The sequence below is a fragment of the Tamandua tetradactyla genome, chromosome 15 (assembly GCF_023851605.1).
Source record: "Tamandua tetradactyla isolate mTamTet1 chromosome 15, mTamTet1.pri, whole genome shotgun sequence".
NCBI classification, from domain to species: domain Eukaryota; kingdom Metazoa; phylum Chordata; class Mammalia; order Pilosa; family Myrmecophagidae; genus Tamandua; species Tamandua tetradactyla.
Genome location: NC_135341.1, coordinates 59376414 through 59403481, shown reverse-complemented (window position 1 = coordinate 59403481; position 27068 = coordinate 59376414). Strand labels below are relative to the sequence as shown.

Here is a 27068-nt window from a genome sequence, read left to right as displayed (position 1 = left end):
ACTATCTTTCCCACCTCCTATTTGCAACATCAGGTCCATTCCATTCAAGGGCTGAGGAGTCTCCCTCTAATTACTCATAAGGAGGTCTCTGTCACCATGGAGAATAATTTATCCCATTGACAGCCTCATCAGACTCTATTTGTCACTTTAGCAGAAAGTACTTTTGAGAAAATCCTACCACTCTCTACCACTGATAGTTTGGGGTGCCCAAAATGTGAAGCAAAGACAGGTGCTAAAATAATTCATTTCATGCTGTATAATGCAAATGAAATAGTTGTCCTCTGATTGCTCTGGAACTTACTATAATCTCACAGATATTGTCCCTGGATTTAAAGCCATGATAATAGGGCACTTTCTACTTTGTACCTTGGAGTCATTAAAATGGTAAAAATAATTGCAACAGTTAAGTAATGATCATTGAGCACTTACAATATGCCAGGCTCCAGGCAGAGCACTTGACAAGCACTGGCTCATTTAATCCTCACAATGACCATGTGAGGTAGGTGCTTTCATTGTGGAGGCGGGAAGTAGGAGTGAGAGGCAGAGCTGGGAATGCCCAGGTCTACCTCACTCCACAGCTTAGCTCTTTGCCACCATGCCTGGCTGCTTCCTCACTGGGGTTCCAGTCCCTTTCTGCTCTCTTATGGGCTTCCTATCTGATCCCCTATCTGTTCCTTAAGCTACTAAGTCCATAATAGACCTTATCTTTGAAACTTCCTTGTCCTTACTTGTCTTGTGGGACTATTAGTTACCATGCTCTCCTGCCTGCTTCCCACAATTATCATCTAAGAACTTTACAAATGTGTGAAACTAATTATGAAAAGTCAATGCTTTTTTTGAGGATTAATATTTCTTTTTATTAAAAATTTGTAAAAACCTTCTGGATGGGGTCTAAGCTGAGCCTACTTTAAGCTGAATTCAATTTTAAGTTTAGCAGGCTTGTGCATCATACCCAGAGAGGGCACGCATGGATGTGAGCGCAGAGTTTCAGGGCTATATAAGGGGTAAATGAGAAAGCACCAAACTAAATATTAGATTTTTGAGCACAATGATGCTGACTTTGTCTCACTTTAGTTACTAAGTCTGTATCAAAAGACATCATTCCTGTAAGACTGAAGTAACCTCTTCCCAATTCCCTCAAGAGCTTCACCAAAAGGTGGTGTCATTGTATGTCTGTCTGAAGGACACTGGAGTTTCAACAGTTTTTCATATTTACAGGCTGGTTGTAGGAGATGTCCTTGCCTCTGCCGTATCTCTGAGTCTTTCTGAGTGGGACGTCTGTGTGCATTCCAGACCATAAGGGCTGAGTTACTCGTCTTTCCTGTCTGAGACTGGTCCTCAACTGATCGCTGAAGAGAGTTGGTATAAAAATACCCCAGTTCCCTCATTCCTTGGGTAGACCAACTGAAGCATATTCTATACTGGTTCTGAGTATGAGGTGACACTCCAGTTGCCCATGGTGGTAAATGGTTAGCTCACCCACTTTTGTTTGCACATGAAGTCATGTCTCAGATTCAGCTTCTTGGGGATGCCAAGCTAATTCAACATTCTCGTGATTAATTAATGTTAATGCACCAGAGAAAATACAGCAGTATCATTCAAGACTAAATAGTTTCTCTGTGTGTGTTTCTGCTGATACGCCTACTATGCTGGGAACAGGAAAAAGGGATAAAGCTGAGAACAGTTTCCTTCCTGTGAAACAGGCAGTTCCACAGGTCATAAAATATTTTCTCTTTAAATGAAGGACTCAACTAACATATGACACCAGGCAAAAGTCACCTGGTGGCAAATCAAATTACAATTCACCAGCTAGGCTAGAAGAAGTAATTAAATATAAGGGGTAATGGGAAAAGGAGGGAGTCACCACCCCAAAGCCCCTCTTTCACCTCTCAAGGACACCTATTTGCCTTTGAATCACTTCTGCTTCAATTAACATTGATTGAGCCTGCCCAAAGTGCCAGGCTCTTGTCAAATCCCATTACAGGAGACTCTAAGATATTATCTGTTCGCAAGCCTTTGTTGTTCTGGGACATTTTTGTGGGCAGATTGAATATTGTGTGGAGTAGCTAACAAATTGATTAGGGCGGTTATACAAAGAGGCTTGCTTTCTCTGGCATAGCAGTTTCGTAAACGGGATTTCATCTTTGCCATTATTATCAACTTGAACTAGTTCGCTAAGTTCAAGTTATGATGTTCTGAAAAGCAAGTCAGACTGACCCACTATAGCTTTTAAAGAAAAATGTTGAAAATGTCAACCACATAAAGTAAGAAAATGTGATTGAATCTTTAAGAGACATCATTTGTCAAACTTCTGTTGTTGGAGGGAGGAGACACGAAAGGAAATGTGTCCCCTCTAACAGGTACACCGTTAACAATTTCATATTTATATTTTGTTGGAGGTGTAAGTGGAATTAGCATGTATTAGAGTATTACGTGTTTATCTCCCTTTTTATTTTTTTCTTCTCACTCTTCACTGAGGTCTAGAAGTTTGAGGCTATGTTTTACACACCTTTGTTTTCTTAATGTTAGATGTCCACTCCACTCTTACTCAAAATAATTTTAATTTAAGCCAACAGGACTGTGAGCCCAGCTCTGTGCCCACAATATGCATAGCGACACGGTAGGGTATTAGGAGAAGGAAGGAGAAATCAAAGCCCCATCCTTGGATGCATTTTCTGATATTGAGAGGCAAAATTCCTATCAGGAAAAATCAGAGAACGACCTTCTTCCTGGGATCGTTAATGTTCAAGGACCTTTTGTGTAGGGAAAACACTACAATTGATATGTTTTTAATGCTGTTATTTTTAATCTTATCAGTTACTAATTTTTCCTAAACATCCAAATGCTACTTTCGACACTAATCAAAACATGTTTTATGAATCAAATCACCAGAAAAATTCAAATGCTTATTACAATTTTAATCAGGCAAATTCTCCAAAATATTTCAGTAAAATCTCAACCTATTTTATTTAAAGGTTTCACAAACATTAAAAGCAGATGGTACACAAACAAATAACCATGTAGTGTATTATACCTACACTTAAACTATTAAGGAGTATTTATACCATGAGTTTATGTCTTCATCATTTATAAACTTCTTTGATACCTTGCATGTTTTATATGCTTCTCACGCTTTATACTTTCCTAGGTTTACCACAGTCTTGCCAGACTCAGAAGAAAAAGAAAAAACAATACATCCTCAGACAGCTGAGTTTAAAAATTCTCAGTTATCAACACCTGATTTTGGTTTACACATGGTATCTTTTTGGGTCTCTTCAAAGTCAAAACAATCCTGAGTTAAAGTTTTCTGGTCTGAGTTTTTACTTAGGGTCAAGGTTCAGTAGCGATGTCAGGGGGTAGTTTGAAGCCCTTGCCTTAACACTTACAAACTGGACCATCTTCTCTCTGTTCCCATGTCCATGAACTCTTCATCCAGATGGTGGGTCTTTACTTCATGTTGTGTAGGTTTTTCAGCAATTTTGATAACGCATCTAGTGGTTTCATCATCTAAGAAATGAAAGGATGAATCTGGGCAGCAGTTTCTCTTCTTGGGATACCTGGCTCATGCACTGGATTCTCCTACACTACTGAACTCTTTCTACTGGCTGTTATGACCATAGGAGCTGATCATGCTGCTGGGCTACCAAGAAAAATCTCCAACTTTTCCTGAGTTAGTTTAAACTTCACTATAGTTCTTCTTTTTCACTTACAGAGAAAAAGATATATGTATTAAAATATATGTCAAATAAAAGAATCAAAATATACACACACATCAACTCTCTAACATTCTTCATTAAAATATTTTTAAAAATAGGGTGCATGGATGGTTCAATGGTAGAATGCTCACCTTCCATGAGGGAGACCTGTGTTCGATTCTCAAACCATGCACCCCTCCCTCTACCCCCACCCCCCAAAAAAAAGAAAGTAAGAAAAATAAACATGCCCTTTTTTTCAATTATCTCTTTGTATATCTTATACATTTTCAACATTGAGTACCATTATGGATTCACTGCTTTTTATAGACATAAGTTATTCCAAAAAACTGTATTCACTCTTGTTGCTCAAATGGTTGCAATGTTGTCAGTGGGTACCCCTTTAACCCCTTTAAACTGTCTCCCTTGGGTTCTCAGCATTACTCCTGAGACATTTTTTTAAAACTTCTTGCTTAAAGCAACATGTTGTGCCATACCCATGATCATTTTTCTCTACTATTAACTAAGATGTTAGTCCCTGAGAAGACTAATTCCTGTTAGTAGATAATAGCTTCAGCATGGCATATCAAATTTATTCCCATGAATGTGGTGATAGACAAAATAATACCACTTTTGGCCATTTAATGGAAGTGCTTTGAAAAGACATATTTTTAAGATCACAAGCTTTCATTGGCATTTTCTAATAAGTAACAAGTAATAAGTAGCACATAATATTATTACTTGTTCTAAACTTTGTTCTAATGTTAAATTTTAAAACTTTATTTTCCTACACTATACTCTCTTGGATTATTAACTCAAGCTGAATCATACTCCTTTCTAATTTATTAGCCATAGATATTTATTGATCACCATTCTGTTGCCATTTTAATGCCAAATATAAGACAGGATCCAAGTGGAGATAGCCATGGAATACAGTGGAAAGATCTTCAGTTTTCTCGTCTGTAGAAGATATGCTCTGATGAGGTTTAGGATTTAGCTTTTGTCCTATGGGCAAAGAATATTCCTTGGAATTTTTATCATTGATCTAAGGCAGTGGTTCTCAAACTTTTGTGAGGATTAGAATTACCAGGAGGGCTTGTGAAAATAAAGATTGCTGGACCCCATCTTCAGAGTTTCTCATCACTAGATCTCTGGTGAGGCCTGAGAATTTGCATTTCTAAGAAGTTCCACATGAGGCCAATGCTGCTGGTGGTGAGCACACCTTGATCACAACTGGTCTAAAGAATTTGAAATAAGGTTTGTTGGTGATGGAAAGCTTTGATATCTCTAATGTTGGAGCCATTAATCAAGCTGAAGATTAAATAAGAAAAACTAGATAACAAGTTCTAGAAAGACAAGTCCTTGGGTTATAAGAATTGGTATTATCTTTGTAAATCATATATATTCAAATTGGGTCACCTTTTACTTGTAGGTTCCACTTACTTCTGTCAGCTCTGACTGCTTATCAGCTGTGGCTCTCACATAGAGCCACAATAAAAAAAATAAAATGTAATTTGTGTAATATATATATGAATGAAATTTCTTCCAGAATATTCTTTGGAAGGGGAAATATTTCATACAAAGAAAGGAATTTCTTTAAACCCAGATCCTAAATCTTGATCTCATTTTAGGGTCCATGTATACACCTTGCTTCCTTTTACCTAGCATCTGTTATAGCAGGAAGTCTATCTTCCAAAGTGTTTAACCAAGTGCCAGGTATGCTGTCACTTCAAGATGAATAATAAACAGCTGTAATGAATGGATGTTGTGGGTAGCATTAATAAAACATTTGTAGTCCTGCAGGAAGAATCATGCTGAAAGATAAATAGATGCATTTATTTATGCTATTGTTAGACTCTTGAACTTCTGACACAAGGCAGGTGTTCAGTCTGGTTTGGAACCACCTAACAAAACTCCTTTGTTTTCTTGCTCCTCTGTCTGCTTCCAAAATGTCGATGCCCCTCAAGAGTCTGTATTTCTCTTTGTTCCTTGATCACTTTATTTTTCTATTAGTGAACTCTTCTATGCATTTCAAAGTATTATTGCTAGAGGGAATGATTCCATGGTCTAACCTCCCCCCAAAATTGAGTCTTCATTTCCCACTGCCCATAGGATATCTCTGTCTGGATTCAGGCAACCCAAACCAACTGCCCTTAGCAACACTTCCTATTCCCAAACCAGCTTGTCCTTATTTTCCCTTCTCCCTGAATATCAACCACATTATTTACTTCATGAAAATCTCCCCTTTTTATCATTCCAGACACCCTCAAGATTCAGTCTCCAGTATGTCTCTTTTACAATGTACAATTTACATCATTTCATCTTCTGACAAAATTGTATTTTAGGCACCCAATGCTGTTATTCAAATTATTGTTATAGACTTTTAACTGATTTTTTTCTCATTTCAGTTTCTCTCCGCTGAAATTCATCTTAAGTATTATTGAAACACAAATTTTCCTAAAGATCACATTACTGATCATGTCATTGCTATGGTTTAGAATCATTCATGTCTCTCCAGTATTTAATAAGATATGTTCAAACTCATTATCCTGCTATTCTGCATTTTCCAATATACAGCCACATTCTCTCATTTTTATCTTGTGAACTTTTTCACTCCATTATTGTGATAGTAATCTCTAAACATGCCTTTGAATTTGAACTTTTGTTTTTGTTATTCATTTTTCTTCATGCCATCTTCTCCCTTCTCTACTTATTCAAACAAAACACACCTTTAAAAGATGCTAAGAAATATTACTTTCCTATAGAGTGTTGATTGATTCATTCCAACCAATATTACCTTTCCTTCCATTTACTATGTACTTTACTCTATGGAGCTTTCACCTTCTGACTTGTACCTATTCATGGTTGTTGTGCTGGTGTGGAATTATTTGTTGACATCATGACTTCTAAATCCTGCTATACATCTTTATGGGAAATATGCAGATGAGCACTCCTGACAAATGAATACTATTTATAATTCATGAACTACTTGAGGATCCTCTATGGACCAGGCCCTGTTCCAAACATTAGGGTCACTGGTATAAGAAATAAGCTAATATGGATTATGATGTGTACTAATAAGTAAAGAAAATAAAATGATGTTAAAGAAAGCTGTGGGTGCAAAATATATGTAGTTAGGGAAGACTTCTCTGAGAAGGTGACATTAAAACCAAGATGTGAAGAGTGAAAATAAGATAGCCAGACAGAGATCTAGGGGAAAGTCTAGCCCGGTGAACTGGGCTGAACCATAGTTGAGTCTTAAAAATTCCCTTTACTCTGTGATCTAGATTGTAAAGAATTCCATTCGCCTCCTTGGCCTCTTAGCTGTAAAGAAGTAATCTAGATACTCTTTCATTTGAGAACCCATTAGTATTTGAAGACAGCAATGACCATCACTGATCACCACCAGTTTCCCCCTAATTTCTTCCTCATTTTAAGCAACAATTCAGCCAAAAATTAGAAGATGCCTGACTTAATCAACGGACACTTGCCATTAAATAATTGTAACTGGGTGACATCCATAAAAGAGATATGAAAAATGCTTGGAAAAAAAAATTTGCCAAAATTTGTTGCCTATCTACATAAAGAATCATTCTTCCAAACAACTTTCAAGGCACCAATATGAATTTAAATCTGATTGGATGGCAGATTTCCCAGATTGATTGGAAAAATATTTGGGGGAAGGGAGCCTTTTAGGTTTCCTCTGATCACCCTGCCAATTCTTTCTATTATGATTTTAATGAGATAAGTTGTCTGGTCCAACTCTTCTGCCTCTTATAATAGGTGATCAATAAATGTTTATGCTTATACTGACAATGCAGTATTTTCTTGCCCACCCAGATCTACTCTCTGACCTTATCTTCTCAATATGTGACATGGAAGGCTGATTTCTGCCAACTACAACACCTAGGCCACCTTACCTGATAGCTTCAGGTAAAATTTGTCCACTGGGAGGCACCAGCAAGAGATCAAAAAGAGAAAGAAGAGAAATGTCAGTCTGTTTCTGTCATGTTCCCTCCTTGCTTTGAATCCCAATGTCTGGCAGTAGCTTTGTCCTACAGTCTCAGCTTCCACTAGAGAGCCCCATTGCCATGGCTGCAGCTCTTTGAGCGCCTACAATGCTAATTTTAACCATTAGCCTCTTTGCATCTGGGGAAGTTAATGGCTTTCCAATGTGGCCATTGTCTGGGTGTCTTGTTCCCTTAACCTTTCCTACAACTACTGCTGTCTCTTAACTGAAACATTGCGGTGAATTTTTTTGTCCTGCAGGGCCTTTTGACAACTATATTCTACTTCCCTTTCTCCATAGCTCACATAATGCCATCTCTCCATCTCTTGTCTCTAAAGAACGATGTTTACATATGTGGTACAGAGCATTCACTCAGATTTTTTGTTTCACCGTCTTGGCGAGTGTTTGGATATTCTCAGATAAGCATGTTTCAAATTACTAACAACACTTCTTTGGTCCATGGAGTGTGAGAACACATTGATGAGTATATAATGCTAGCCTGTACACTCAGATACAGCCTCTGAAATTTTTTATCTGGAAACCTTAGTCCTTCCTAGTTTCTGAACCAGACCTGACCTCCTGGAATTTTTAGAAACGTCATTCTCACCAGCAGGACAGGCCCAGAATTAGTCTTACTTTCTGCTCTATGTCTTGTGATTTGAGGAGAGCCTTAAGCCCAGAGATGCCCATCAAATGCAACCTTTACTATAAATTCTGCACTAATGGGTTTGGCCCTTTATATTCTCAGTTCATGCCTGGAGACCTTCAATAAGTCTTATATATGTCTCAGAATCATAGCATTGCCACTCTTTCTTAATCTCAAAGATACATAACTGGTTGGAGTCTAGATTCAATTATTTCCTGGCACTAGAGTTTGGTTCTCCAGCCACACACCATCCTAGTTCCCCTAGCTGAGGCCATACCTGATCTCTTCTCTCTTTCCTTCCCTTGTGTCCTCTTATTAAGGTCCCAGAATGGCTTCTGGGGGACCCTGAATCAGTTATGACACTGTAATATAATAAAGGACATTCCAAAAACAAAAATTTTATGACTGTTAAATGTCAAGGACCAATCAACATAGCACTCCAGCCAGACCTGAATTTGTAAAATCCACAAATAAGTAATTAGGGAGAGCACAAGTAGATGTTTTATGTTTAGAAATTTCTAACATCTCTCAGCAAAATCCATTTTCAGAACAATATAGTTTAAAAAAATCTACCACTAATTTTAATATTTTCTTTATCTTTAAAGCACTTTCTAAGTACTAATTCTCCCAGAATACTTCTGAAGTATTTATCATTAGCAAAGATGCATGCCAGATGGGTTTATTTTTAAAACAAATTAGTGTAGTAAATAAGCATTCTGTTTTTACCTTAATATTTATACTGGGTTTTAGGGTATAATTTTGAACTGCAGAATCAAGGCAATTAAGGTTTTATTCATTGGGCTAGTTAAGATGTTATAATGTGGATATTTTATAATGTTGCCGCCAATGGCCATTTCTTTTCTGTTGTACATTCCAACAGAGTGACCTCCTAGAGCAGTGATTATCAGCAAGGAGTGATTTTACCTCCCAGGGGACATTAAGAAATGTCTGGAGACAATTGTGATTGTCATGACTGGGGGTATACTACTCATATCTAGTGGAAAGAAATAGGGGATGCTGCTGAACATCCTATAATGAACAAAGCATGAACAGCACAACCCCCAAAACAAGAATTATTCCATCCAAAATGTCAGGAATGTCAAGGTTGAGAACCCCTTCCCAAGAGAGCTGAAGGTCTTGTTTGTCAGGGGTGCACCTCTGTCACCCTCTTCAGAACTTCAAATCATTTCACCATAATGAGATTTTCACTCAGAAGTTTCTTCAGTCTTATTAAATACTTACTAGAAACATGGCACTGTCTCCATAGTAGAATGGAGTACTTAGGCGTTCTTTAAGCTCAAGATTAAACCAGGGTTAGGTGAGGACATTTGAAACCAAAACTCCTTATGATTGCTTTTGCTTCTAAGTGAAGTGGAGGAGTAGTGATAGCAGCATAATTCTTATCATCGGAAAAGGAAAATCCCTATGCTTTCTTTAATTTATAGTGTCACATTGGAGACAGAAATGGATGATTTTGCTTGGTCCAGGCTTCCAAATACCGTGGTGTTTGTCATCTCAGAAGGAATAGGGCCTTCTTTTTCCCAGTGTTTTTATGAATACTCCCAAATGCACTCAAATTAATCTTCTTTGAGTCATTTCCTCACACCTGGATCAATCACCCTATCTAGGGGTTGGTGTATTCTGGTTGGCCATCCAGGGTGATAGGCGCACTCTTTTGGCTAGGGACTCAGGCATGTGATTGGCAGGCCCATCAGGTATAGGAAGGATTGCTCCCAAAAGCAAAAGTTACTAAAGATGCAGAAATGAATGGATATCCACTGACAATAAATTAATCTCAAATAACTTTATGATTATTTTAATGCTGTGATTTAATAAGATCATATAATTCTGGTCTTACTATGTTTATTGTGGTGCAGCCAAATATGTCTACACAAAGACATACATTTCTTCTTCTGAGAGAAAATCCTAACTGGAAAACCTTTTTCCCTTTCATATATTTCAATTGATGATTCTTAATGTTCACTGTGCATTAGAATACCAGTGGAGATATACAATTAACAGACACTGGACCCTATCCTAAAATATTCTAATTCAGTTAATATGGGGTGAGGGTGGGTGTCTAGGCATTGGAATTACATATATATTTTCTTATTACTTTGGAGTTAAGTTGTGATGTCCTAAGACTCCTATATTAAAATGCAGATGGTTCCAAAACAGATAGAGACATTCAGTTACTGACACTCTATGTAAATTTGGGTGTGTTTTCCATTGGAACAAGTATATTAGTATAGAGAAGGCCAGATGAGAATAGACTAGACGACAAGTAAATGTTGAGGTGGTAGAGTGTGGAGGTAGCTTTTGGAGGGTGTTTATGCACCTGTGTTCTGATCAGTCTCTCATTTATATCCCAGTTCTTAAAACAGAACTTCTGCCTTGGACCCTCTGCTTGAGTTCTAGTTATGATAACCTGTCTTGTACACCAATTCTACTTCAGCATAAATGTCCTGCTTTGTTCTTGCCAGTTCTATACATTATTATAACAGATACCAAGTGACTAATAAATGTTAGTGTGGAATAAATAAGTATAAAATCAGTAATAAATATTAATAAAAATAAAAATAAATTCAAATACATATTAATATCAGATTAATAAATAGTAACCACTGTGTTTTTGTGTTTATTTACCTTATTGAAGATGTAAGGTAAAAAAATATCACAGTTGGCTTCTCTGGAAGTAGATATTGAGATGGAGTGTCTAAGGGATATTTATAATAGATCAACATCTGTGAAAAGAAGTAGAAGGGAGCAGAATTGGGAAGAGGGAGAAGTTGAGTTGCAGTACAAGCCACACAAAGCCTTGGCCAAGGGAACTCTTGAGTCACTTTTAGTTATTAAGAACAACACTGCAGGATGAAAATGGTTGGGGCTTTCTACCCCAAACTTCCCCATTCACCAAATGAGGCTACCCCAGAAAGAGTGTTGCCTTGGGCAAAGCAGCTCTTTGCAGCTAAAGCAAACATTGAAGGAGCTGACAGTTGGAGGTTTGTGCTGATTGCACCCCCTGCAGCAATTCTTTCCTTAATGGGGTATATGGGCAGTACATCTACATTTTTACCGTGGTTTGGCATTGTTACCATATGCTGTGCAACAAACGATGATGAAATCTCAATGGTATATGACAATAAATATATTTTTTCATGCATCAATAGCTGGGATTTGGCTGGTCTGAGCCAGGCTCAGCTGGGTAGCACTGCTGATTTTTTGACTGGGCTCACTCATGCATCTTTAGGTTGTCTGGGCATTTAGACTAGTCCAGGCTTGGCTGGAAAGCTATGCTGATCTTGGATGGGCTTACTCATGTGTCTGTGGGTAGACTATGTATCAGCTGATCTAGCTGAGCATGGCTAGGAGCTCTGCTCCACATACCTTCATCCTTATCCAGGAACAAGCACACCCAGTTAGGCATGTATACTCATGGCACTGGCAGAGGTACAAAAGAAAAATGGAGGCTGAGGCTTGGCATGGCACATTGACAGTTTTGCCTTATTCTATTGGCCAAAGACCATTACAAGGATGAATCCAAAGTTAAGCATTAGGGAAATATACTATTAACTGTTAGCAAGAGAGAAGTTGCAAAGCAAATGTCTCATTACTTAAATATAGGAAGACTTGAAGATCTGGAGCTAATGATTCAATTTTATGACATACACCAATTATCTAATCAAATCTATATCTATTTGTGTTTGTTACCTTCTATCTAGCATTTGTCCATATATTTATCTTCCACAGTTATAGTAATAGTATGGATAGAAATTTACATTATATATTTTTATGTACTATTATACCATGAGTAATATTTTTCACTTTTCTTGAATTTCATTTTTCTTGAAGTCTCCTCCTCCTCCCACCTTTGATGACGAGCTTGATATATATCCCTCCACAATTATTTTAAGGACTTTGAAAATACACAAACACATTCTTTCACATGTTGGAGAGAAGGGATTTTTTTTTTTTTTGATATATAGTATATTTACATACCATGTAATCATCCAAAGTGTATAAGCAATGGTTCACAATATCATATTATAGCTGTGCATTTATCACCATAATCAATTTTTTCTTCTTTTTTGTGAAAAATAACGTATACAAAAAAGCAATAAATTTCAAACACATTGCAACAATTAGTTGTAGAACAGATTTCAGAGTTTGGTCTGGGTTACAATTCCACAATTATATGTTTTTACTTCTAACTGCTCTAGGATACTGGAGAGTGAATGAAATTCAATATAATGATTTAGCAACCACACTCATTTGTTAAATCTTACTTTCTCTGTTTAACTCCACCATCATCTTTGATCTTTCTCTCACTGTTTAGGGGCACTTGGGCTATGCCCATTCTAACTTTTTCATATGGAAGGGGCTGTCATTTATATGGGATGAGGGGATGGAATTAGCTGATGTTTTGGAGAGGCTGTCCCCTTTGCATTTCAGGACTTATCCAGTCCAGGGACTCATCTGGAGGTTGTAGGCTTCTGGAAAGTTACTCTAGTGCATGGAACCTTTATAGAATCTTATATAACGGGCGGGCCATGGTGGCTCAGCAGGCAGGAATGCATGCCTGCGATGCCAGAGGACCCGGGTTCGATTCCCGCTGCCTGCCCATGTGAAAAAAAAAAAGAGAATCTTATATAACGCCCTACGTGTTCTTTAGGATTGGCAGGAATGGTTTTGGTTGGGATTTGGCAAGCTGTAGTAGGTATCAGTGCCTAACGTAAGTTTGTAGAAGAATGACCTCCTGGGTAGCCTCTTGACTCTATTTGAACTCTCTCAGCCACTGATACTTTATTTGTTACAATTATTTTCTTTGTTTTGGTCAGGATGGCATTGTTGATCCCATGGTACCAGGGCCCAGCTCATCCCTTGGAGTTATCTCCCATGCCTCCAGGGAGATTTTCATCCCTGGATGTCATGTCCCATGTTGGGGGGAGGGCCATGGTTTCACTTGCAGAGTTGGGCTGAGAGAGAGACCACATCTGTGCTACAAATGAGGTCCTCTGAAAATAAGTCTTAGGCATACCTATAGGTTGGCTAAGCTGGGAGAGGGGATGTTTTGTCATTGGAAAACAAGTCTATATTATATACATTTCTTTGAAATTTGCTTTTCTTCCATACCAGTACATCATTGGCATCCCTATAGGTCAATTATATAAATCTACCATGTCTTAGTATTCACAAAATGGTTCATGTTATTGCTCTATCAGCTGTTTATTCATCTGCTCCTAATTTTTTTCACTCTACAGAACATGCTACAATAAATACACTTGAATGGGACTAGGAATGTAACATAAAGGAAATCCAAAAGGCCAATAATCATTACATAATACGTTCAGCTTCACTGGTAGGAAAATGTAAATCAGAAACAGCTATCACTTTCACACATTGAATTAGCAAAAATTACAAAGAATTTGGATGCCAAGTGTGGGGAAGGATGCAAGGAAATTGGCATTTTCCATATACTGTGGTTGGAATGTGAATTGACATAGCCTTTTCCAAAACTATTTCAGGTAATATCTGCTAAAAATAAATATATACATGCCTTTTGAGCAGCAACATTTCTTCTCTTTCCTTTATAAAGAAAGCATTAGAATGAGAAAAATCAATGGATTTTAAGTGGCTTTTTACTGGACCACTTTTTTAAAAAAATTGAGATAGTGTAATTCACATTCAATTGTAAGAAATAAGACAGAATTCCCTTGTACATTTAGCGGAGTAGTCCCAATGGTAACATGTTACAAAACTATCATACACTTTCACAGCTAAGTAACATGTTATAAAACTATCGTACAATTTTACAATCAGATGATAGTATAATCCACTAGTCATGTTCAGATTTCCCTAGTTTTACTTGTACTCATCTATGTGAATAATATGTGTATGTGCAGTAAGTTCTGTACAATTTTCTCAAATGTGTAGGCTCAGGTAGATTCATCTAAGTTGTATGTGTTAATAATGTATTCCTTTTTATTGCTGAGTAGTATTCTATAATATGCATTTAACATAGTTTGCTTAATTATTTGCCTATTGAAGAGCATTTGGGCTGATTACAGATTTGGTCTATAACTAATAAACTCTGCTGAAAGTTCATGTGCATGCTTTTTGTATGAACAAAACTTTTCATTTCTCTGGGATAAAAGCCTAGGAATGTGTTTGCAAGTTTAGCTTTTTAGAAAACTGCCAATGGTTTTACAGACTGGCTATACCATTTTACACCAGCAATGTATGAGTAATTCGGTTTCTCTGCATCCTTACCAGCATTTTTCAATATTTTTATGTTAAACATTCTGATATACATGTAGTGATGCTTCATTGTGATTTTAATTTGCATTTCCCTAATGGCTAATGATATTGAATAACTTTTCATGTGCTTATATGCCATCCAAATATTCTCTTCCGTGGATTGTCTATCCATGTCTTTTGCCCATTTCTAATTGGAGATATTTTACTGTTTTATTTTGAAATTTCTTTATAAATTATAGATACTAGTTTTTTTTGTCAGATACCTGGTTTGCAAATATTTTCTCCCAATCTGTAGCTAGTCTTTTAATCCTTTTCACATGGGCTTTCACAGAGTCAAAAATTTTAATTTTGACAAGATCTGCTTTATCAGTTTTTCCTTTTATGGATTGCGCTTTTGGGTTATTTATGAGTTCTTTTCCTAAACCTAGATTCTGAACATTTTTCTTATGCTTTTTTCCTAAAAGTTTTATATTTTTACATTTTACATTTGTCTATGATCCACATCTAATTGATTTTTATATAAGGTGGTTTAGTCAAGGTTCTTTTTTAAAAATTACCTAGGATGTCCAGTTGTTCCAGCCTGTTTGTTGAAAAGCAATTCAATTGAATTGTTTTGTACCTTTGTCAAAAATAAGTCAGGGTGGTGCACCAGTGGCTCAGTGGCAGAATTCTCGCCTGCCATGCTGGAGATCTGGGTTCAATTCCTGGTGCCTACCCATGCAAAAAAAAAAAAAAAAAGTTAAATCTATTTGTGTGGGTGGATTTCTGAGTCCTCTCTTCTGTTCCATTGATCTATGTGTCTATCCTTCTGCCAATACCACACTATCATAATTACTATAGTTTTATAGTAAACCTTTGTATCAGGTGGAGTAATTCCTCCCACTTTATTCTTCTTTGTCAAGGTTTTTCAGCTGTTCTAGAGCCTATGCCTTTTCATATAAGTTCTAGGATAAGCTTGTCTTTATTTCCAAAACACCCTTTTTTTAATACAATATAAAGACAGTATCCACATAGTTTATTTCTCACATTTACTCAGATTTTGATTGATCAGTTTATTCTTCCAATCCATGAATATGGTTTGTTTCTCCATTTATCTTTATCAGCATTTCTTTCATCAACATTTTGCAAGTTTCAGCATATAAATCCTGTATGTATTTTGTTGAGAGTATATGCAAATATTTTGCTTTCTTTGGAGTGATTGTACATGTTGTTATGTTTTTAATTTTGGTTTCTGCAATGCTGTTGACCTTGTATCTTGTGACCTTCCTAGAACTACTTATTAGTTCTATGATGCTTTTGTAGATTACTTGGATTTTCTATTTAGACAAGCATGTCCTCTGCAAATACAGTTTTTTTCTTCCTTTCTTATCTGTATGGCTTTTTTAACACTATTATCTTACTATATGTTTTAGTTTTCTATAGCAGATGAAATGCAATATACCAGAAATGGACTGGCTCTTACAATGGGGATTTATTAACTTACAAGTTTAAAGTTCTAGAGCCCTTTGGAGCAGCTAGAAGGAAAAACCTAAAATTGTGGAACTATAACCCAGACCAAACTCTGAAATCTGTTCTGTAACAACTTGTTACAATGTACTTTGAAATGTATTGCTTTTTTGTATATATTTTATATTTCAAATTAAAAAAAGGTCTAAGGCCGTGAAAATGTCCAAATTAAGGCATCAACAGGATGATATCTTCTCCCCAAAGACCAGTTACTGGCAAGCTTGGGCTCCTCTGTCAGACAGCAAGGGACATGGCGAATCTGCTGGCCCTTCTCTCCCAAGTTTCCTTGCTTCCAGGTCCCGGCTCCAGTGGTTTCCTTTCTTAGCTTCTGCATGTTTTTCTCTTTTAGATTGTCTGTCATAGCTTCTGTGGGGCTTCTCTCCAAACTTCTGTGGGGTATTTTTCTGTCTTTTCTTGAGTAAAAGGAATAAGACCCATCCTGTGGCGCTCCTCAATGGAAATAACCTAAACAAAGGGTCCTGCCCACAATAGGCCTACGCCCACAGAAATGGATGAAAGAATGTAATCTTTTCTAGGATACATGACAGCTTCAAACCATCACACTATAGTAGCTAGAACTTCCAATGCAATACCGAATAAGAGTGGTGAGAGTGGAATTCTTGCCTTCTCCCAATCTTAAAGAGAATGCATGCAATCTATTTTCATTAAGTCTGATGTTAGCTATAGGTTTTCTAAAGACACTCTTTACCCCTCTATTCTTAACCTACTGGAAGCACTTATCATGAATGGGTGTTGGACTTTGACAAATGTTTTTACTTTATCCAGTGATATGGTGATATAAATATTTTTCTCTAGCCTTTTGATCTTGTGGATTACATTGATTGATTTTCATATCTGGAACCAAACTTGCATACATGGAATAAATACCATTTGGTCTGCACATCATTAGATCTTGCTTGCTAATATTTTGTGGAAGATTTTTACATATGTCTATATTCCAATTTTATTACATGTCTTAATGTCCTTTTGAGTATTTTCACCTCTATTATTAAATCCAGTCCAAGATCATGTATTTCACTTAATTTTTATTGTCTCTTTGTCTCTATCTCTTTCTCTTTTTAACTGTAGAATCATGTATAGAGCATGAACTTTCCCATCTCAATCACTTCTAAGCATACAACTCAGTGGGACTAATCATATTTACAATGTTGTGCTAAAATTACTATTAACCATTACTAAAACTTTTCATCACCCCAAATGAAATTCTATACCCATTAAGCAATAACTGTCCATTATCCCCTCCCTCCAACTCTTAGTATCCTGTAATTGACTTTCTGTCTCTATGAATTTGCTTATTTTAGATATTTTATAGTAGGGGAATCATGCAACATTTTTCCTTTTTTGTCTGACGTATTTCACTCCACATTATGTCTTCAAGATTCCTCCTTGTTGTAGCATATATTGGGCCTTTATTCATTTTATGGCTATATATATGTATATATAGAAAATATTTTGTATAAAGCATTGTATATATAGAAAACATTTTGTTTATCCATTCTATCCATTCATCTGTTGATGGGCACTTGGGTTGCTTCTACTTTTTGGTTATTGTGAATAATGCTGCTATGAACATTCGTGTGCAAATATCTGACTGAGTTTCCCTACATTCGATTCATTTGGGGAAGGAACTAGAGGTGGGTTTGCTGGGCCATATGGTAGTTTTATGTTTAACCATTTGAGGACAATCAAACTTTTTTCCTCAGGAAGTGCCTTTTTATATTCCTACTAACAATGTCTTCAGGCTCCTGTTTCTTAGCATCCTCACCAGTACTTATTGCTTGTTCTTTTTTGTTTTGTCTCAATAGCCATTCTAATGGTTATAAGGTGCTATTTCATTGTGGGTTTTTTTTGTTGTTGTTGTTGTATGCTGTATGGTGAGGTCACACTTCATTCTTTTTCCATGTGAGTGTCCCATTATTGCAGCACCATTTCTTGAATTTTTGTTTGTTTTGCTTGTTTGTTCGTTTTTGGGGAAGTGCATGGACCTCATTGGGGTTTGGATTTCCATTTCCATAATGGTTATTTCTGACCTTTTCAATTACAAATCCAATTTCTTTTTTGATTACAAGGTTATTAGGTTGTTTATTTAACCTTGGTTGAATTTTAGCAGCTTATGGTTTTCAAGGAATTGATATATTTTTTTCCAAATTGTTGAATTTATGAGTGTAAAGTTTCCCATAGCTTTCTGTTATTAACTTTTTAAATGGATGTAAAATCTGTTGTGAAAACCCCTATTTCGTTCTTTGATATTGGTAATTTGTATCTTCTCACTTTTTTCTTTTTACCAATTTACCAGAAGTTTATCAGTTTAGTTGATTTCTCAAAAAAAATAGCTTTTTGTTTCATCGACTTTATTGTTTCTCTATTTTTAATTTCATTGACTTCTGTTCTTTATTATTTCATAGTTTCTGCTTGCTTTGGGTTTATTTTACTCTTCATTTTTTTAATTTCTTGTGATAGAACTGTAGGTTATTGATTTGAGACCTTTCCTCACTTCTGATATAAAAACTCAATGCTGTAAATTTTCCTCTCAGCAGTACTTTAGCTGTGTCTCATAAATGCTTATATGTTGTGTTTTTCTTTTTATTTGGTTCTATGTATTTTTACATTTCCATTGATTTCCTCTTTGACACATGTATTATTTAGAAGCGTGTTGTTTAATTTCTTGGGCTCAGAGATTGTTCTGTTCCTTTCAGTTATTGATTTCTACTTTGATTCAATTATGATCAGAAAACACACTCTGTATGACTTCACTTCTTTTAAATTTGTTTAGGTTGGTTTTATGGCATACAATGTGGTCTATCTCCATGAATGTTCTTGGCATACTGAGAAAATACGTGTAGTCTGTTTTCTTTAGGTAAAGTGCTCTTTATATGTCAATTAAATCCTGTTGGTTGATTGTGTGATTCAGATACTCTATATCTGAATATAGATATGATTTTCTAACAGTTCTATTATTTGCTGAAAAAGGGTATGGGGCCTTTTTTCCAGTTAAAGCATGCATTATTGAACACAAATTCACACGTTTGTGCACGGTTTCAGTTAGTTTCTATACTTTCCATTACCCTCAGGGGGCATTAGTTGCCAAGTCAGAAGCCTTTGATTGTGCCATAAATAATAGAGATGGTCTGACCAAGTCCTGAATTATGTTGATAAGCATGAGGGTAAAAAAAAACTTCACAGATTGCTGACGAGTTATGTTGACAGTTTGAATCTTATACCTCATAGTTTTGTCCATTATTGGGCATGACTTCTTTAATATTTAACATTAATACAAGCAGAAGGGGTGGGCCACGATGGTTCAGCAGGCAGAATTCTCGCCTGCCATGCCAGAGACCCAAGTTCGATTCCCAGTGCCTGTCCATGCAAAAAAAAAAGCAGAAGGCACTCCATGAATTGTAATCAGGTCATCTTAAAGGGGATAACCATTACCTTGAACATAGTTATAGCACTTAGAAACCACAGGTGATGAGCCAGCTGTCACTCATCTGTCCTGATGTAAATGGTACAAAGTATCTGTCCAGAGTCTTGATATGAATGGACTCCATTAAGACTAATAATTGTCAGGTGGACCAATTGATCATGTGGTGAAGAGACACAGATGAGGCCTGTATCTGTTAGATATTGCTGATTGGCAATCCACTCCAAAACTTAGGGCCTTGAAACAAAAAACATTTGTTACTGCTTACCAAGTCTAATGTTCAGTTGATTGGTTTGTCTGGCTCAGGTAAGTAATTCATGTTTCTGTGGGAAGTCATGTGTTGGGTACACAGCTCTGCTACTATTGGCTGGGCTTTCTCATATTTTGGATAGGGATTGGCTGAACATTGACTGGTTATTGATATTGTCCCTGGCTAAAACAAGAGGGCTCTACTCCCTGTGATGTCTCACCTTTCAGTGAGATACCCCAGATTTATTCTCTGACAACAGTGGTTTTCTGAAATTGAAAGTGTAAACGTGAAAAGCCTCTTGAGGTATAGGCTCAGAACAGATACATTGTCACTCCCGCCATATTTCATTGGCCAAACTAAATTACAAGACCAGCCCAGATTGAAGGGTTGATGAAGCTCTTATTGGCAAGAGTTGCCACATCACATTGCCATGTGGGAGAAACAACATGGCCATTAATTGACCAATTGATGCAATCAGTCTATTACAATCACATTTTTCCATTAATTTTTACCCAGCTTCCTTAAGCTTGTATATTTGGAAGTGATTTGGTTTCTAATTGCATAAGCCTGCTTTGCAAAGCTTTTTTCTAGTTAATATTATGAAGAACTTCCTGAAGCTTTGCTATGTGTTTTAAGTAAATACGATGCTATTTTCTTTACTATGGGTAATTTATTGTCATCATATGTTAATAGGAGTAATTCTATAAAATAGAGAGGGGAGAGGGAGAGAGAAGGGGAAGGGAAAGAGAGGGGTGAAGAGATAACAGTCTTTCTATTTTAAAATCCATATTCTTATGGATTTCCAGTGCACTCACAACAGTTTATTTTGTTAGGCAGAACAGACCGTCACTTGTTATTTTAAGACAATTCTATCAAATGCAGTGGCTCTGTTGGAAGGCATTAAAATTATTATTCAACATTCCCAGAACCCTTTGTGTTTGCAAAGTGCTTTGGAATCTTCTTTATTCTTTATTTTTCTATTCGTAGCTTGGCCTTTTTACTCTGTTTTATAGCAGAGTGATACTGGTTAAACCCTTTCTCTACCACCACCTCTTCAATATTACCATAGAGACAGATGGTCTTTGAAAGGTTTTCAAATAAAGAAATCTTGAAGGCTTTGCATTTGGCCTCTCCAGGAAAGAAGGTGCTGGAAACTCCGGAATGTTCTTTGGAATCCCCATTTCAATATTTTCTCACAGCACATAAGTCCTTCTTTGTATACAGTCCTAATTCCTGCCATATAACCCATTTTTTTCTTGTTCAATCTCACAAGGGCATAGAGGGCAATGTGTCAGTTCAGCATGCTCTTAAAAATACCATTAACAAAATAGATGTTGTCATAGGGAAAGCTTTTCTCATTGGAATGTTTTTTTAATTGCTGGAGATTTCTAGTGATAGTTCCTTAATTCAGAATCAATGTACAAGGCAGAGCCAAACAGTGGATAGAATACAGATAAATCAGGTTTAAAAACTGTTGAACAAGAACAAAAATTAAAATAAAGATAAATTTAAACATTAATGTTGAGACTTATGTATGGTTAGGATTTATATGTCAGATTTTTTTTTTATATGTAACATGCTTGAAAAAGTAGCTATCACATTATTGCAGTGTAATTAACAGCTCTGAATTATGGATGTGATTGTGGTTGAAATGGGGTATTTAGGGTCATTTTATCTCTGGAAGGAAAGCTAGAGGATAAAACCTGAGTCTGTACAACATCCCTGTCGTGGATGGTGACTTGTTAATTGTACAAACATGAAAATGTTCTTGCATAAATTAGAACAAATGTTCATCATTACTGCAAGATGTTAATAATAGGGTGGTCTGTGGAGAACATGCAGCTAATGCAAACTATGGACTATAGTTAACCGTAATATTATAGTATTTTTATTGGTTGTAACAAAGGTACTATTCCAATGCTAAATGTCAATAACAGGGGGTTATAAGGGTTATAGGAGACTTCTTTTGGGAGCACTGAGAATGTTCTCAAATTGATGTGGTAATGAATGCACAGCTCTGTGATCATGCCAAGAGCCACTGATACACTTTGGATGGAAAGTATGATACTGAATAAAACTGTTTTATAAAAAACCAACTAGTTGTTAATTCATATAGTTATTCAATAAATCACGCATTGTCCATGTGCCCTGCCCTGTTTTAGGCCTTGGAGTGATAAATAAAACACTTTTTCTGCCCTCAAGAGCTCACATTCCAGCCCCAGAAAACAGACCCATGAAAAGATAAATTACTATATTCTGTCACAAGTAAACAGATGAGTTACACTAGATTCTGTCTTCTTGTTGCAGCAGAGTTTTAAATTGAACACTTCAGGAGAGAGAGAGGTTTTAGATATTCTAATCTATTTGGATTTGCCATCTGCTATGGGTCTTCCTTGCATAGTGCCACTGCCTGTTCCTTCAACCAAAAATTATCTGTTGAATTAGTCTAATACCTCTAGTTTAGGACCTAATACTAGATTGGTGAGGTTTTCCACAGTTAAGAATAAAATTATTTGTAATGTTTATAAAATAATTGCTCATACTTTTTTGTTTTTGTTTTTGCATGGCCAGGCACCAGGAATTGAGCCCGGGTCACCAGCATGGCAGGCGAGAAGTCTGCCTGCTGAGCCACCGTGGCCTGCCCTCATGCTATTTTATGAGCAATGGAAGAGCATGCCTTTGATGAATGACCTGCTAAGGGTTTGAGAATTCATAAATTGGGTTCCCACTGATAAAAGAAACAGGATGAATTGCATAGTGGAGGATAGGGGATTCTGCCTCATTTGGATGATTGAGACTGGAGTAAAATTTCAGATGGAAAAGTTTGGTGAAATGACTCAGCTCTCCCATTAAGTTTTTGCAATAGGCTTTGTGGCCACAGAAATGGGCTACTTGAAACAGTAAAATTTGTACATGAGCAAAGAATAGATCAAATCATTGATCAGGCTCAGTAGCCATGCACTGCTCTGCGCAGAAAGTGTCACAAGAACATAAAGCAGAGATGACCTCTGACCATTCTCAAATTACTTCATTTGTCAGACAAGGGAGAAACTTGTAGAGGAAAGTTTGTGTGATTAGGAGAATTCAAGTGGGAAGAAGGACCCGCTCAGATACATCTTCTTTGTCATTTAGCAGATAAATGGACTATTTGGGATGCTTTATGAAAATGTGGTCACTGATCATCTTGACTCCACTACCTGGAAGGAGGATGTTTAGGACGTGGAATTGAAGTTTGTGCCAGTGGAGAGACTGGTTTGGTTGTATCTCAGACCCTATTTGATGCTCAGCAAAGAGACACAGCATCTATATAAAAAGGAGCATCTGGCCTCCACAGGTTTGAAATTCCAAGTTAGTTTTCTTGGGATATTAGATATTACCATATGCCTGAGTCATCACAGGACTCAAACTTGCTGGCTTGTTCTAGATGAAGGGGTCCAGTTTCTGAAAATATTAATCAGGATATGCTAGGTGATGCTACTATAACAACCATTCTCCCATAGCTGTTTCTTGCCTCCCTTTGGCTATGGAGGAATTCAGTAATAGTGGCTTTTCTGTGATAACCCTTCTAATCCTCTAAGGTTAGTTAATATTAAAAAAAAATTGACAGAAGAGCAAAAATATGTTTTTATTCTACCTCCCACATTGAGAGTCTCAACACTGGGCATAGAAAGGTACTTTGATTCCCCTTCAAAATATAGGGAACATTCCATTAAAAAGTTATTCCATTCTTATATTAGCTGAATGAATTTAGGAAATTTAAAAAAAAACTCTTTTATTTACTAATCTAATGATAATCAAGGAGGATTTTGCAAGTTTTCTTGAGTAAAGTTAAAAATAAAATTATGGGAGAAATTCATATAAGCAAGCCATGTGACCAGAGAAAAAATGACTTGTTTCAAGTACTACATATTAGCTCAGAAATTGCTAATATGAACTTTGCTTACATTACTTAGTAATACGTAGAAACCTTGAGTGTTTTAATTATGCTAACACTAACTTGACCTGGTACAGTTGCTGAAAATTGTGCAATTAACTAGATTTATGTCAGTTGGAACAACTGAAACTTGTTTGCATAGCAAGATCTCATTCCCCACTGTCAAAATCTTTGTTAACTCATGCTGCAATGAGATGAAGTTAAAGTAGGATTTCTCAAACTTGGGACTGTAACATTTTTGGCCACATAATTCTTTTTTGTGGGGGCTGTCCTGGCATTGTAGGATGTTTAGCAGTAACCTGTGACTCTACCCACTGGATGCCAGTGGCACCACCTCCATTCCAGTTGCCACCATCAAAATTGTCTCCAGACATTGTCACATTTCTGCTGGGTTGAAAAGTCTGCTATGGCTGAGAATCAGGGGATATCACACTGAGTTGAAGGGGTTTGATTTTAGCCACTGAATTTTTATTTATTATTTTTTTATGAGCTTCTCATTGATAGAGAACAACTACAATTTTAAATTTATAGTTAGAAACAGGCCAGTTTCTTTTTAAATACATTTAATTTCCTAAATCCATATATGGATCATTTGCAGAGATGGTTATAGAATTCAGGAAATGCCACACCTGGGGAGAACATGAGAAGTCATCTATTATAACCCCCTTTTTGACAGACGAGGAAACTGAACCTCGGGGAAGTAACTTACACAGGTTAAAAGCAGCCCATTGATACTAAAAACACCTGATAAATAACGCTGTCTTTCTAATACATTTGAAAGAGTGCTTAGACTAAATGATTTTCTCTGCTGTGTGATTTTATGCTGATAAAGTTTCTACAGAAACAGAGCAATAGTGCACTGGAACCATTTGATACCACTTTTAGAGAGTCTCAGGAAGAAATAGGGGAAACCAAGGTGGTATTCATCAAAAGTCTATCCTTGGGGGTGCAAGGGTAGTTTGGGGGTAGAATTCTCACCTGCCATGCAGGAGACCCAGATTCTATTCCTGCCCCTGCACTTCCCACCCCCAAATCCCTCACTCCCTCCCCAAGCCACCAAAAAAAAAAAATTCAAGAAATGGTGCTGCAATAATGGGATAGTCACATGGAAAAAGAATGAAATGTGACCCCACCATACAGCATACAAAAAAGAAAGAGGAGTCTATTCTTGCAGCCACAGTATCTGGAGCCATGAATGGTGGCCTAGGTGCTGCTGTTCCCTCCCATGTGGGTTTTGAAAACCCGTGCAGGTTTTTCTAAGTGAGCAGTGAGGTGGTATGGCTTACCGATGGTACTTTGTGTGAAGAGTTTAGCAGACATTGTATTATTATGCATCTGATGTGCACTTTAATGCTGTGAACTGGAGTATTATAGTGTTCACCTGAGAGAAAAAGGAGCCCAAGACCCAACAGGAGGTCAAAAAACTGAAAGATGACCCTTTGGGCAAAATAAATCTGACATTTTGGAGGTAAATATATACTTGATACATTCACATTATGGATAATAACATAGAATCATAGAATTTAAAAAATGGAAGGGATCCATAATAGCGTTTGGATCAGGAAGACAAATATGTGGCATTTGTGTCAACACTTCCCTTCCCATGCCATGACAGATATTATTAAGCAGTCATGATACCGTTGGTGGGCATCAGCTCATTATCCTTCTCGAGACAGTGCTCCAGAAAGCAACTACCAGTTGATTTGTGTTGACAAGTCAATTTATCTGTGATTTAGACACAGTTTTCACCTTGGAGAGCATCCTCTGGGTTTCATTTTATTTAAAGTTAATTACCTAACCTCATGCAACTAGTCATTTAAAATATTAGGAACTATTATATTTTCTGATACCCTGGTTATTGTTTTTTGCTTTTTTTTTTTTCTTTTCCCATCAGGCTGGGAGGTATGTTGGCAGCTCCATAGGACACAGATTGCTGTCTCCAACGAGAGGATATATGATGAAAGGAATAGCTACATCCCAAGTACCAAGCCAGGGCAACCCAGGAGAGATGTATGGTTACAGATCAGGCAGACCCTGTTGACACCAGAGAATGGGGAATGGCTTTGTCCTAAGGAATCTGGTGGTCCAAGGTGGCTCTGCAGCCACCTTAACTCTTCAAACAATGCTGGGAAAGAGAGTTCCCAAATCTATAGACTGTACTAGATATTAGGCAAACAGGGTAGACTGTTAAAGAATGTTTCAGCCTCCTCTCCTGATTAAATAGAGCTCTTTCTTGCAGAGGAACAGAGACTTCCTTGAGATACAAAGTCTATCAGAGGAATGAGTGTTGCAATGGCATCCAAAAGTAGCCAAATAAGCAAGACTCAGAAAGAAGAGGAAGCAGAGAATTTGGTTTCCTGGTAATGCTAGGGACTTCCTCAGGAGATCTGGGGGGCCTTTACTGTCATGCCCTGAAACTCTCTCAGCCTGGGAGAACCTTGCGTGGTTGTTTCTATCTGTCCTGCTGTCAACTGTTCCGTTCTTTCTCTTTGTTCTAGAAAACATTTTTTTTTTCCATTTTTGCCTCATTTCTTCAACTTGGGTATAGTTTCTGTTTCTTTATAAGCCTTCTTTGCCAGAAGTCCCATCAGGTCTTACTTATTAATTCTCTACCCATATTTCCTTTCATCTTCATCCTCCATTTCTAACAACTTCATCTCTCAGAGTATTCTGGTTTGAATTTTGAAGAAAGGAAATCTGATTGCTCTAACTGTTCTTTCACTTAAAGTTCCTCAAAGTGTGGTCCCTGGGCTACCATCGTTGTCATCACTTTGGGAACTTTTTAGAAATGCACATTATTAAGCTTTACTCCAGAGATACTGAATAAGGGGGTGGGGCCCAGCAATCTATGTTTATAGGTGCTTCTAGTGCACTCTTAAGTTTGAGAATCAAAGTGGAACCCCAGGCCTATGGATGGGCTACTCTTTTGGTCAGTTCTGTACCTCTGGTTCAATGAGCTATGGAGGTGCCATGGGGGATTTAGGAGAGAAAGAAAAGAGAACAGAGAATGGCATGAGAAAAAAAAAACAAAAAACAATTACCAAAAAACATCACAAGGACTTCCGGAGAAGATGGCGGCTTAGTAAGATGCGCGGGTCTTAGTTCCTCCTCCAGAAAAGCAACTAAAGAAACAGAAACAATACGAAACAGCTCCCGGAGCCACGACAGAGACCAAAAAGACAGCGTACCCCATTCTAGAACGGCTGAATGGGCAGGGAGAATCCGCTGCGGTGAGATACCCGAGGGGCGTGCGTTTTCCCGGCCGGGGCGGCTGATGACTGGGGTCCCCTCCACGCACGTGGCTCCCCGGTCTGACTGGGAACGTTGGATA

General features: G+C 37.2%; 1 long non-coding RNA gene across 4 annotated transcripts in view; it reads right to left on the bottom strand.

Moving 5' to 3' along the window:
• The window catches only part of LOC143657487 (uncharacterized), an 80481-nt gene that overhangs the window by 36852 nt on the left and 16561 nt on the right, over positions 1 to 27068 (bottom strand). For 2 of the 4 annotated variants that reach the window (XR_013162867.1, XR_013162864.1), the window contains exons 2-3: positions 10994 to 11091; positions 7613 to 7639 (exon numbers count right to left, since the gene is read on the bottom strand). This is a non-coding gene — a long non-coding RNA (uncharacterized LOC143657487). Of the gene's footprint in view, positions 1 to 2953; positions 3706 to 7612; positions 7640 to 10993; positions 11092 to 27068 lie in introns of those variants that run through there. The other 2 variants (XR_013162865.1, XR_013162866.1) reach the window with 2 other exon arrangements.